Here is a 14,623-nt window from a genome sequence, read left to right on the forward strand (position 1 = left end):
TGTCTGCAAGAAGATTTTTTCCAATATAGAAACTAGCTTTGAAGAAAATGCCATAAAGTGGCATAGGTGAACTGAATACAACTTTTCAGAGAATTAAAAGAAATAGTTTCCAATCTAAAACCTGAAATACAAAAGGAAAATCTTGTAGCAAGAATATGTAAGACTTTTATTCATAAAGTTACATTTCCAGTTCAATTCCTTCCTCATTGAAAAGTGTTTTTCCTGATCAGTACATGGCTCTGAAATAAATGAGATCAATAGGAGACTTGCCAAGGCTTCAATTTCACTCTAAATGCTTTGCAAGTAAGAAGATGACCTTTTCAAAATAGCAGTCTTGAATACTAGGTCTGATGATCCTTAGACTTACATTTAAATTTCTGCTTGCATACTAACAGAAAGAAAGGTAGATTCATAGGAAGAAAATCTATGTAATTAGACCTTCAGTTTCTGTATTCCTACTGTATTTGAGAAACTACAAGAGGCTGACTCAGTATTGTTATAAAGTGGGAAATGACTTACCTTTTCATAGACTATTTTTCAGTACAGGAGCAGTTCTATATGTTATTTTGCAGTAATTTATTTACTAGAGGTCACTCTTCATAGCTGCTCAAAGCAGAACTGGACAATAGCTTCATAAGCACATTTTTGGGTCTGTTTTCTCTTCTCTCCTCCTGATTTTAAGGACTCAAGGTACTCTATTTCTGTTTCAGCTTGGAGAGCCGTATGTACTTTCCTTACCACACCTCCATTAAAGGAGTTCCTTGTGCATCTTCCTTTCCCACAGTCCTAATTACCTTTCAACCAACATACAAATGGTTCAGGTTATCAGTATTTTGAACTATTCTGGAAATCATGGAGGTGGAGAGGAAAAGGAGTTCTGCTGTGCTGAAAGACAGTAACTCCATAGCAGGAGAGCTTGTTATGACACAAGAGGCTTGACCACCAGACACAGTTAATATCCACACAAGCTACTTGTGACAGAGCAGGCATCCTGCCTGCCATAATCTCTGCTAATTCATTGTAACTCAGGAATTTATAGTATCGATATACATGACAAGCAGTTATATAGCTCTGAGATTCCTCTCTACAAGGACACTACTTATTTCCTAAAAGTTTTTAATGTCCTCTACTGCACTTCCTGCTACTGATTTTATTGTGAAAACCCTGTGTTAAATCTGAAGATTTGCCTTCTTTGGTTTGTTTTCTTTGGTTTGTTTTCTACTTTCCACAACTGACAGTCTCTGTTTCCAAAGCTTTCCTTAATGTGTACCACAGAAATCTCTTCTAAGGAGCCAGCGGTTGCTTTTTTTTACCTGGGATTGAATTTTTGAACAGCTATTTCTAGTAATCTGCTTGCTCACAGCAGAGGATTATTAAACCCTTCATTTATACTTTCTGGATGGCTGCATAACTCAGGGTTGTTTATACTCTATCACGAGTTCCATGTGTGCCTCATGAGTCTCTGTGGTTTCCTAATTTCCAGTTAATAGACATTCCCACAGATGTCTTGTTCATTCCTTAAGACATTGTGTTCAAAAATCACCGTGCTTCAGTCAGAAGAGCTAACATTTGGTGTAGAGGACATTACTGTCTTTTTGGATGTAGGTGATTGCATACACTGAGGTTGAAAGGATAAAGAAAAGCCATGCTATGGGACAAGACACATGGAATCTTGCACTCGTACACCAATGCTGGGATGTCACATAGTCTCACCTAGTCAGTGATGTTCTGTTGTTTGTGTACTCAAGTCAGACATGGTTTAGGGTTATTACTGCAAACCATTTGGAGGACATTGTTTGGAGTGGTGATCTAAGGGATGGACCATTTGTGGCCATGCTTTCATCCTGCACTGTCTGCATGTGGACTTACTCAGAGACTGAAAATAGAACTCCACTAATTCAAAACTGGCTAATTCAGAAAGAAGGACTGACATAAATTAGTCTTTTGATTATTTTTTTTTCCCCATTGGAGAAAGAGCTCAGATTGTCTTTCTATAGTTACACGAGTGAAATAGTTTCTAATTGATCCACTGAGGCACTGACAGCAATTTCATCCAGTCAGGGAAATGGAAAGAAGAGTTCTATAGGTTTTCTATAGAAAGACAAGATTTAGCTTTCAAATGCATCACAGAACAGTATCAAAAGATGTTTGCAGACAGGCAGGGAGAGCACAAAGTTTGTACCAGCTGCAACTGAAAGTTTGCAGAAGGTTTGCTGGAGCTATCTGAATACTGAGCAGACATGAATCAGAGCCGCAAGGTGCTTGACATTTTGATAGTGTGTTTCACAGACCTTTAATGAATATATAAAGCTACAGAGCAAATGGTGGACTAAGGAATACACAAAGCAACAGCCCAAATACCAGAATTTCATTGAAGAATAAAGCTACACAGCTAACAGGAGACAGCCATTGTATATGCCCTTCAAAAATAATGAAAGAAATAAGAAAGTATCAAAGGGATGTCGCCTGGATTTAAAAATAATGATTTTCTGTAAGAGCTCTATCCTGGTTCCAGCAAACAAAAGGTTAATTTTTTTGCATTAGCTAGGAGGGAACATGGCTACTAGAACACAGATGTTGCTCCATACCACCTCATGTCATTGCTGAGGGCCAGGTAAAGGAACTCTGTTCCAGGGAGAAGGGGTTCCTTTGGGTTGAACAAGTGCAGCAGATGGAGCGGGGGGGTAACATTTGTTCTGAGCTGGAGGAAGCAGTTGGGGTGAGTGGCTGCAGTTGGGCTGAGCTCCTCACTCTCTGTTTTCTAGACTTTTGTTATTAATATTTTTTGCTGTCACTGTCCATTTTCATATTTTATTGTTGTTTCCAGTAAATTGTTCTTATCTCAATCTGTGATCTTTGCATTTTGTGCTTTCAGTTCTTCTCTCCAATCTGCTGCAGTGGGGATGCCGAGGGGAAAAGGGGGGCAGAGAGTGAACATTGTGTAGTTTGGGGTTTCAGTGGGAACAGTACATTGGTGAGTGCCATTCCTAAACCATGACAAAATCACACTAATAATGACATATTTAAATATGGTATTTTCCTATAGAGAGGCATCAAATACCTAATTTTGAAAATCCCAGGAGAAAAAAGGGTTTCCATATTTTATATACAACCAGTAAGCTGTTGCTTTGGGAACACACTCGCATTTCCCTACCAGATTATCCCTTGGGAATATATGCCAAAGTGTACCACTTCACATTCATGGCTGGTGAAGGAAGTCAGAGAAGAAATGGAAAGGAAGGGTAAAGGAGAAGATTACAGTCAGTTGTCATTACCAACTGTTAACACAGCTTACAGGTAGTATAATGGTCTAAACAGATCAATAATGATAGATTTCCCACAACTGTTGGAAGCAGCAGATTGGATAATAGTCTGTCCAAGGCTCAGAGCTAAAGTGGAGGCCACGTAGGCACTAACAGCTCATGAGCCATGCTACCACCAGCAGTTTCCAGAGCTTCAACTGAGGTTGAGGGCAAGATGGGCTAGCAAAGGGAAGGTTCCTGCAAGTGCTAAGTTGTAAGATTTTACAAAGATCACAAATTTTACAGAATCACAGTGGAAGTGGAGCTTTGATATCCCAAAATACACAAAGCTACTGAATGCTAAAGCCATGTGACTGTCCTTTGCTGGGTCTTTAGATTCTGAGAAGAGTGAGAGAATTATAATTGACCTTGCACTGATGTAATTTTATTAGTGACACCCTCCTGTGGTAGAGTGTTTATTCCAGGAAGGGACTGGAGAGGTGGAAGTGTCACTCATACAGAAGTAAAATCTACATTCAGGATGAAATTCACCTCTTTGCCAAGAAATGCTAGTGTTATTTATAGAGAAATTTCATATACTGGGTCCCAATCACCTCCTTGAAAAGGGACAGTGTGAATTCCAGGCTTGCATGAAAAATGTCTGCCATCCTGACCTGCACATTGGAATAAATAAAACTTGTGGTAATGTGCTCTGGTACATATCATACTGTGTAGCCAGTAAGGCCCTGAAGGTAGATTATTTTTTCCTTTGTTGTGCTCTGAAAGGTTTCCATGTTAACAGAACAATCAGCTTTCTTTTTAATCATAAATTGGCATTTCTAAGCTGTTCAGTGTGGGTGAGCACTGTCACTACTCTAGTTTTTTGCCGCAGGAGACTGTGGAATGAATAAATAACTGCTTATTTCTAACATTCCCCTACTCACTGAATGTAACATCTGTCACAGAATGAATCAGGAGAGTCAAGAACCATTGTCTTCCTTTGACAGATCTATAGCTCACATAGTCTCAGTCATCAGAAGAATTCATTAGATATTCTTGTAGAGACTTTTTGATTACAGAATTTCATTCCTGTAGCAGAAGCTTACTTTAATAATAGTAACAATAACACCAAAAGTATGACCAACATCAACTCCACAAGCAAAAAGAACTGAGAAATAAAAATACTGACTGATGATCCATCATGAATGTTTTAGGAGTGAAGAGTTAAAGAGACATCTAACTAGTATTAACAGGCATATTCCATCAGTGGTTTGGAAATGGAACAAAGCATCACCAAAATATAATTCAGTGAGTGTGTTTTCAGTGTTCAGGTTTGCTATAAAATCAAGTCAATAATTCTGAGAGATCAGTGTTACAAGTTAGTGCAAATCTTTTCTGGACCCCATGACAAGAAAAATAGATTTGATATCCTATTAAACTTCACAGATATGGAAGTATCAGGTAAAAGCGCTGACTGGTAGTAAACTAGAAGGGATGCACAGAGGATAAGAACACAAGGAGTAACAAGAAGTAGGGTTGGTGTGCTCCGAATGAGCAGAGGTGGTGTTACTTGGAGAGACAAGAGATCTGGCTGTGAGGACCCAATGGGGTGGGGACTGTAGGTCTTGAGATGTTGAAAGTCCATCAGAAAAGAGAAAAGGCATATTCACTCACTGAATAAAGCATTTTTACCAAAAGCCTGAGCATGGAGGAGTGGGTGGAAAGAGTGCAGAACAGCAACTCTTGGCTCAGTGCAGGAAGGGGAAGGAGACTTTCACAGTGGTGGTATCCTTCATGCAGGCCCTGATCAAGCATCTTTGGTCCCTGTCTCCTGCCCTTACGGTTTCACTGCCCTGAGCCAAGGCAACTACTTACAGAGCCACTTTCTATCGGTCCTGCCTCCTTCCCTTCCCCTTGACTCCTATCATCTCCTAGCAAAGCAGAAAACAAGCAATCTGGTGTAACTGAAACCTACAAGGATACTGTGTCAGGGAAGACATAATTTGAGCAGCAGGGGGCTATGGATTGTATGTCACTAGGGAGTGAGTGGGTGAAGCAGGAACGCATTAGAGGATTCAGGAAGGTATGAAGACACTGCAGATCTTTTGGGAGAAGAGAGTTAGATAGATGATACCAAGACATATTAGTAACATCACCACAGGATTTTCTACAGTACAAAAATACTTCCCTTATTATCACACCCTCATTCCACTGTGTGCATCCCCTTGTTCGCAGCCTTCACCAGGGAAGGAAGACACACAAGTGCTGCTCTGGATGCCTCATCCACTAGCAAAGGGTGCAGAGGGCTATGCATATATACACCAAAGACTCTAGTTCTCATGGTCTAGATAGAAAGGTGGACCTGGGTGGAAATGTTATCTGAGCACAAGGTTTCACAATACACAGCAAAGAGCCATGTTTTGGATAATTGGGGAATGCTGGTATCATGTCTGTCACACCATGCTTCTTGCCTTGCTGTCTGAGGTCAAAGCTTCAAACTTGACATAACCTGTGTTTGCACAAAGGGGGTTCGTTTTCATCTACGTGTGGGGTCCAGGTTAAACCATTTGGGGACAATATGTCCAAAGAGGACATTTAGCAAAGGAATTTCTCACCAGAAGTGTAAGAATGAGGGGAGGGTTACAGTTAATGAAACATCCTGACTTCTTTCCTGCAAGTTTAGGATTTGGTTAGTGTTCATAGGATAGGAGGCATATCCTTTCTTCTTAAACTGCTGCATGGCTTGCTCTCTTTGATCTCCATACTAAGAAAAATAATGTTTTACAGCAGTTTCTGTCACTCTTCTCTCCTAAGTTAATGAAGAAAACTCCCAGCTCCATCCCTTCCTTTTGTTAGCTTTCCCTCTGGAAATCACTAAAATTCAGTGTTTCTTCTAGTAGAAAATATTTTGTCTTAGAAGGGACAAGATACTCAATGGACTTTGGCCCAATGTCTCAAATGTTCTAGTCCCAAAAGATGGGTTTCATAATTTGACTGAAACATATTTCCAGTGAGTTCCACAGGGCATTCTAAACAGTCTGTGGTATTTTTCGTTAGTTGATTGTTTTGGAGTTGTTTCACAGAATGCACTGTGGCACATGTCCTTGTCATGGCAGAAGATATAGTCATAACCACTCATCAAGTAGTTATTTCTGGGCTTTCTAAAATGAAATCAACCATCTTTATCAAAGTTATTTTAACCTTTTTCTTCTCAAAAACAAGTGTCCTGGTTACAGCTAGGGTAGAGTTAATTTCTTCTCAGTAGCTGTTACAGGGCTGTGTTTTGGATTCAGAATTAGAATGGTGTTGGTAACACACTGATGCTTTGTTTTCTTGCTAAGTCTTGTTTATCCTAAGTCAAGGACTTTTTTCCTTTTCTCATGCTTTGCTAATGAGGAGGTACACAAAAGAAACTGGGAGGGAACATAGCTGGGCAAAGGGATATTCCACACCACAGAGCATCATAAACTGGGAGGAATTAGCTGGAAGCGTGGCCAATCTGGGTTTGGGAACGGGGGCCTGGCATTGGTCAGCCATTGCATTGTGCATCACTTGTTTGTTTCCTTTTTATTATAATTACTGGTTTTTACCATCATTATTGTATTTTGCTTTATTTTAAATTATTAAACTGTTTTATCTCAACACGCAAGTTTTACTTTGATCCTTCTCCCCACTCCACTGGGGTGGGGGAGTTGAGGGGGGAGGGTTGAGTGAGCATCTGCATGGCGCTTAATTTCCATCTGTGCTTAAACCACTACAGCAAGACAACAGGAAACCTCTACAAGTTCTTTTTTTAAATTCGGCTTTGTCTTCTAAAATAATTGTTCCTCATGAAATATGTGCTTATCAGACAGTGTCAGTCAAAATTTATAATACCAAAATAACCTCCTTTTCTCCTCTGCCTTTTTTTCATCACACTTAGGCTGTCTGCATATACTTTTACTTTTCCTTCTTCAGTTATCTCAGAATCTACTCTTTCTTTTTATACTTGCCATTACAATTCCATTCCACTCTCCTATGCTCTTTTTCACCTTTTTTCCTTCGTTCTATATGCAGTTCAAATACCTCATTCTCAGAGCATAAGTGAATTCATGGTGCTATCCTTATCTCAATCTCTGCTTCCAGTTAACGCAGTCTATTTTTGTAGTTATTATTTGCAACTTTGTGCCTTCATCCATTGTTAAGCACTTTCCTCCATTCTCCTCTTGGTATCTGAAACATCTTTTTGCTTCTTAAGTGATGATCTCTTCTGTCTGCATCTAGTGCAAACTGTGAGATTCCCCAGCATGCATAAACTTATATTTTATTTTGAATTTTTAGTAATGTAGGTGAAGCATTTTTTTAACCCGTGCATTACCTTGACACAATCACATGTAGCCTGATTTTTTCAGATATTGAACAAATTGCACTTGCAATTTTTCCTCCATGCTTGTTAGTTGCAAAAAATGTAGCCATTTCAATCAATTTCAAATTAAAAGTTAATTGTAATTTCCTTTCACAGTGAAAAAAAAAAAAATCAGGATACAATTTTCTGGTACCTCTAGGTCATTTCAAAATAATTTTTTTTTAAACAAAAATTTAAAACTTTTAACATATCTCTTAGTGATGTCCATAACAAAGAAACTCATATTGATGAAAAGGTAGCAATTCAATGGGAAAAGCCCTTTAAACAAATTATTTTCAGGAGGTTTTCATTTTCTCCAAAAGAAGATAATACATTGGGACTGTTTTTCTGATGTCTTCATTTGTGTAGTCATTTAAACTTTAACAAACTGAGTGGAAGTAGGGGGTACCTTCATCCCTCATTTCTTCACCGTGCTGACAGAAGACGGAGGAGGCATTGCACTCTGCAAGAGCTGAGGGGTGCAGGTGGGTTGAGCACAATGCTGTACTAAAAGGCAAATATTCCTCACAGCAGAGTGAGGCAGGGGTAGAGTAAGAAGTCTGACTAACAAAAAATTGGTTTGCTTTCTGGAAACATGATCACTAGATGAAGTTTTATTCAAGAAACACGCATTAGTATAAATTCATTCCCTTTCTGGTTGAACAAATTGAGGTTTTTTTTGCTTTCCCTTTTCTCAAGCTAAAAACTGTGACCACTGTCAATATCCTCAGCTTCAGTGCAATGTTCTAAAAACATCTGCAGGAGAAAAAACAGCTTTAGATCAAATTGCTTTAAATACTACTTGCTAGTTAGTGGCACTTCAGGGGCTAGCCAAGTAATAAAGAAAATAACTTCATTTGAATTGCCTGTTTCCTAAGAATGTGGCTAGTGAGCACAGACCTAGAACAACAATAGTATGTGCTGTTTTCAGTAATGTCTGCTACTGGACTAACTGTTCTTTTATTATTTCTGAAAGAATTGTTTCATAGCTGGTATGTAGCTCCACTAACTGACAAAAAAGTATACTGGTCTTTGGAAAGATCTCATTTGGGTAACTCCTGACCCTAATTTTAACCCTCAGTGCTTCTGGTTGCATTTCTGAAATGGAGTGGGTTTTTTCAGACCAATCCCCACATTTCAAACCTTCACGTTGTCCAATCTACTGTCTTACAGTTAGCTAGGCACCTTTTCATGCTAGGTTGATCTGAATCCCCACAGCAAATTTTGTCTTTCATTGGGAATGACCTTTATTTCTTTTTCATGAGCTGATCAGTTGTGTTAAGAAAAAAGAAGGAAAACATAGTGCCTAAGAATTTTGAGCCGTTTTGTGACATGTTTATGGTAACATCTCAGATATGCACAAGCTGCTGAAGACACATCCAAGGACAATACCAACAACTCCCTAATGCACCATTTTGTGATTTACTATTATATGGGTTTTTTTCCTGATCAAGGAAAATATTTATTTTATAAATACATATACATATATGTGTGTATATATATATATTTTATAATACATTACTTGCAAAAGTTTGCACTAGGTGAGAGTGTGTTTTAGGATGTTTCACAGTATTCTATTGGGCTCTCATTTAGTAAACATTCTTCCTGTATACCTTCACCTTTCGGGAATTGTAACATATTTCATACCTGCTCTGAAATACTTCAGAAACCTGAAGGTAACATAACTCTGAGACTCTTACCCTTAAGCTGCAATGTCTAAGTCTGCTTTAAAAAAGAAAAATGAATTCCTTGTCTGACTAGAGGATTAGGATAGGCTTATGGAATTGACATCTGCTTGACAGAGAAGATACCAATGCATCAGCTGTAAAACTCATTATTTTCTGAAGCTGATGCATTGAAAATATGTTAAAGCAGCTTAAAACATGTGTAAAATAAGAGACTAAGTAAAAATGACTGTTTGAGCACTTAAGTTGTATTTTGAAGCTGAGGTACTAAACAATTGGTCCAGCATTCCCAGAGGTCTTTAACACATGCTTTAGAGAACATATATCTTTACCTGAAAATGTACCATGGTTTATGTCAGTTATTTAGGAAATTAACATTCTAGTTTGATTTAAACAAGTGTACCAATGAGATTCAAACAAGAATTTGTTGATGTGTTTAAAAGTAACTGCATTTGCTGGATGCTGGATCATAGTATCATAGAATCACAGAATCACAGTACAGTTTGGGTTGGAAGGTATCTTTTAAGGTCATTAGCCCCACCCCCCTGCAATGAACTGGGACATCTCCAACTAGGCCAGGTGGCTCAGAATGCTTCAAGGGATGGGACATCTACCACCTCTCTGGTTAACTTGTTCCAGTGTTTCATGACCCTCATTGTAAAACTTTCTTCCTTATATCTAATTTGAATCAACCTTCTTTGAGTTTGAAACCCTTACCCCTTGTCCTATCAGTAAAAATTCTGTCCCCATCTTTGATACAAGCCCTCTTAAGCATTGAAAAACTGCAAAAAGTCTCCCCCAGAGCCTTCTCTTCTCCAGGCTGTGCAACCCCACCTCTCTCAGCTTTTCTTCATAGGAGAGGTGTTCCGTCCCTCTGATGAGTTTTGTGGCTCTCCTCTGGCCCTGCTCCAACAGGTCCATGTCTTCCCTGTGCTCAGGACCCCAGAACTGGAAGCAGCACTCCAGGTGTGGTCTCACCAGAGCAGAGCAGAGCAGAGAAGAGAAGACTGATGAAGTAGAGTGGAAGATTGATTGCTTTTTATTTTGATATTCTTTCATTTATGCTTTTGGAATGGAGCTTGTTAGCTATTCATATATCAACCTTCATGGACATTTTTTTTTGTTTTCAATAGTGCTCTGACTGGAAAGTCTGTATGCTCTTGTTACAGTTTTCAAACTTGCATATAGCTGTTCTTAACCTGTCAGCTGCTTTGTAGCTCTCATCTTGAAAAAACTATGTGAGAGTTAAGTTAAATGCCACAAAACCAGTTGTTTTCAAGATTGAATGTGGATGGATCTGGATAATAGTTGTATGTCTTAATAATTTTATTTTGCTGTTTTGTGGAGATAAATCAACCTAAGGATACAATAATATATCCTTAAAATATATGCTATAGCTTGATATGCAATTCTCATGTATTGCCATATATTTGCTCATATCAACCTAACTAATAGAATGAGTACTAACCCACACTCGAACTAAGCAACAGATTTGAAATTGATGATTGCATTCACAACCTAATAGATGGAAACTAATTAAAGAAGTAGCATGTACACAAAAAAAATAGTATTACATACATAACAAATACACAGAATCTTAAAAATCTCAACGTGGCAAACAGACCATTTTGAAGAACATTCTCCCTACTTATAAGCAATAAAAAAATTTGTATTTTCTCCCACAATTTTAAAAATTTCATTTTATAGGGAATTTATAGAGCTTAATAAGAAGAGGAATAGTAAATTTTTGTTACACTGAGAATTCTCACTAGCATGTGAGGTAGGTGGTGCCGCATTTTGCAGAATCCTTTGTGTATTTCTGACCTCCTGCTTTACCAGATCTTTCCTGACAACTGATTTACATAGTGATTTTATGATCCTAAGATACATCTGCTAAGAGTAATGTGATTCATTTTTTGTTTTCACACTGTGTTGATATGAAAATACAAAGCCAGGTTTGGAGAAAAGAGTTTTTAAGACACTAAACCATGACAGTTTCCTATTTTTCTTTTTACAGGAGAAAAATATTGTTATCTGGTTTGATGCACAGAGAAGATTCAAATATGTTTACTTAACCACATGGAATAAATTTCATGAAACTTGCAGTATTGCTTTTTCTTAGTGTGGTAATTCTATTGTCAGTCTTAAGGTTTAACTTATCTATCATTAAAGCACATTTCTGGCATTTTGAAATAAATAGTTGAGCAGGTAGTATCAAAGATGAAGGAAGAGAAAATAGTGCTTTGCATCAAATTATTTACATGCACTCTTTTTCATCTCATCTTTGCACATTTAATTGCTCTGCTTAAGATACTGGCATAAAGTATAAAAGTGAATGGAGGGGGAATATCAGCTCATATAAAATTGAATGTGTATCTTCTTTGAGTAGATAAGGGTTTATGGACTATTAAGTTTTAGGTTTAGGTGCCTCATTTGGGTGCCTGAAGTTACAGATAGTGTCAAGATGAGGCTTCAGGTCCGACTTCAGGTCCGACCTCATCTTTCTCTTTTTTTTTTTTTTTTGAAGGCCTAATTAGAAATAGAAAGACATTATTAGTCAGTCCACACAGGGACACAGTAATTAGTAGTGTGTTTGTGTGTTTAACATATTTACCTGTGTTTGTAAACTTAGTCTCTGACACAGATTAATCACAATTCATGTCTCCAGTCCTAGAATGCAGATTAATTGATGTCATTCCATAGTACACCTTTCCATAAACACTGTCAAACCCTTGGCAAGGGTAAAAGAGCCTAGGAGAGAAAGAGATCTCACATCTTGGTACACAGTGAAAATACTTTATGAAAGGAAAAATGCTGACCCCTGGTAAAGTCCCTAAATAAAAACTCCCAGGTTTTGCAACACAAGACCCATGGTAATACATACAAGCAGGCATTTTTTCAAGTCACTCATCTGCTTCGTGGTGAAGGGCAACAATTGTTAAATTAGTGTTAAGCTTGACTGATTCTGAGTTTCTGCTTCATTTTAACAAGATATATCTCATGCATTTTCAAAACTGTAGTGAAATTAGCTGCAAGGAACTAGGGGAGGGGACTTCAGAAAAGTATTCTGCTTCAGCAGAAATGCAAATGGCATGGCAATGTGTGTTTTATCAAACGTGGAGTAAATCATTCTGTCTGATACTAATGCAGAATAAAAAGCCTAAATTCCAGCTCTTCTCAAATAGAATCCTTCCTACCTCTACATGACATTTGGGATAGATTTGGAAGACTTAAATGGTGCCAGTCCCCCTGAGGAGCAAACAGCACCTGTAAATATTGAACAAAGGTACACTTCAAGGCTCTGAAGCAATGAATAGCTACTTGTATGCTTACTCAGCTCACATGGGCAGTCAAAGTACTCCCACATGTCAGTAGGTAAGTGGGCACACAGATCTCTGCAGGTCTGGGTTTAGCTACTGTCAGCTAAATGTAGCTGTCTTTTCTTCCCTCCCTTCCCCTCCCCCCCCTCCACCCCCCTTTTCCCTCCAAGAGAGTGCCATTTTTATTTGAACTTCACATATCATTGTTAGTAAATTAACACCTTTTCACTTGTATTTCTTATGTAATTGTGTGGGTAACTGCTGTGAGAGGAAAGAGAAAGGTCTTGAAAATAACACATTGGTTTAAGTGGATAAAGCAAAAAAATAAAGGCATTATGATAGCTTTTTTCCATTAATTCACTGAAAAGTGGTAGTGCTGTTTTCATGAATTCAATACATTCAGATGTTCACAGATAAATAGAATCTCATTTCACACAGATGCATTGTTAGTTTCTTTGTTAGTGAGGACTAAGCTATACCTCATCACCCTTACTGCTTATTTGCTAAGACATTCTTGTTAGTTTAGATCAGTTTTTTTCTATTCAATAGCCTATCTAAGCACAAATCTACCTCCATATGCATGAAATACCTACAAAAATACTCTTTTCAGTGTACTTAAGATAGTGCCACAAATAAAAATGTGATTCGTGTAGACTTTGCCATGTGCACAAAAGTCCTTCTGAGGTGAAAGGATTTCTCTGCACTAGTATGATGATACAACTGTAAAGGCTAAAAAAGACTACAGCAATGCCAAATTTGATATCTGCATGCTTAGCCTAGGCTTAAAATTTAGTAATCTATTTTTAGGTGGTCAACTAGTTTTCTTCAACAGTAAGTGCAGAGGAACAGAGAGAAGATGTTATCCCATCTGAGACACTTACGTGTGGATGGGCTGAAGTTTTCCATCCCTCTCCATTCATAGAGGGATGATTTAGGTTCAGTAGATCACCAGCAATACATATCAAAGATAAACTTTTTTCTTCTGTGCTTTTACCAAAACAGAGTAAGGTAAAATTATCTTTTACTGACTTCAAGAGTAACAAGGCTGTTGCAGTGAACAAGTGTACAAGTTAAAAGTTTTCCTATTTCTGCACAAATATAGACGAAATTATAGTAATCATATACAGGCATGGTTCTCTTTCTGTCATTGTTAAAAGATACACTGAGCTTTTTGCCTTCCCAGAATTTGCAAATTTCCAAGAAAAATTCTGTGCTCTTTCTTCTTATAGCTGGTGACAAGCTTAAAAACCTATAATATGACAGTTACTGGTCAGCTGATGTACCTTGCTTACTTAGAATAAAACCCCTCTTTATTATCTTGCGTCACAATGAATGCATGAAGTCAGTGGAATGACAATGACCTCCTGTTTCCACACTCCAGACTCCAGACTGTTGGGGAACACTACTCATGAATATGCTGATTAAAAGACTCAGTCAATCTCTTGTAAATTTATTTGCAAAATGAACATAGACACCTTCATTAAACATGGAAAAGTGGTGTGAATTCCCCCTTCCTCAGAAAGAACTGAGGTCCTGTTGCTATGGTACCCTTCACTTACTTCATTCTCAGTACAGCAGAAGATTCAACAAAATATCCTTATGCATACAGGCAGGTGCTTTGACTTTGGAATTGCTCATGTGCTTTAAATTGGACATCTGCTGAAAGGTCTTGTTGAACAAGACCTGTTGTCTCACTTATCTTTTCAGTTTGTGAGAAGAACTATATAATAAATGTTTTTTGTACAAATGGTTTGCAAGCTATAGTTTCTGGTTTATGGGCTGGATATAGGCTGGATTTTGTTGTTACTAACTATGCTGTTTTTAGAGGGAATAGCTCTATGTGAACCTTGTGCTAGGACGTGATGGCTCAGAATGCATTGTAGAAATTCAGAATGCCTATACGTTTATGAAATTATTATAGAAAATCACAGAAAAATAAGGCTGGGATTCTGAAAGACAAAGTATTCAATAACAGCATCAGTCTAAAGTGCT

Source organism: Corvus hawaiiensis, chromosome 4 (genome assembly GCF_020740725.1).
Source record: "Corvus hawaiiensis isolate bCorHaw1 chromosome 4, bCorHaw1.pri.cur, whole genome shotgun sequence".
Taxonomy (NCBI): domain Eukaryota; kingdom Metazoa; phylum Chordata; class Aves; order Passeriformes; family Corvidae; genus Corvus; species Corvus hawaiiensis.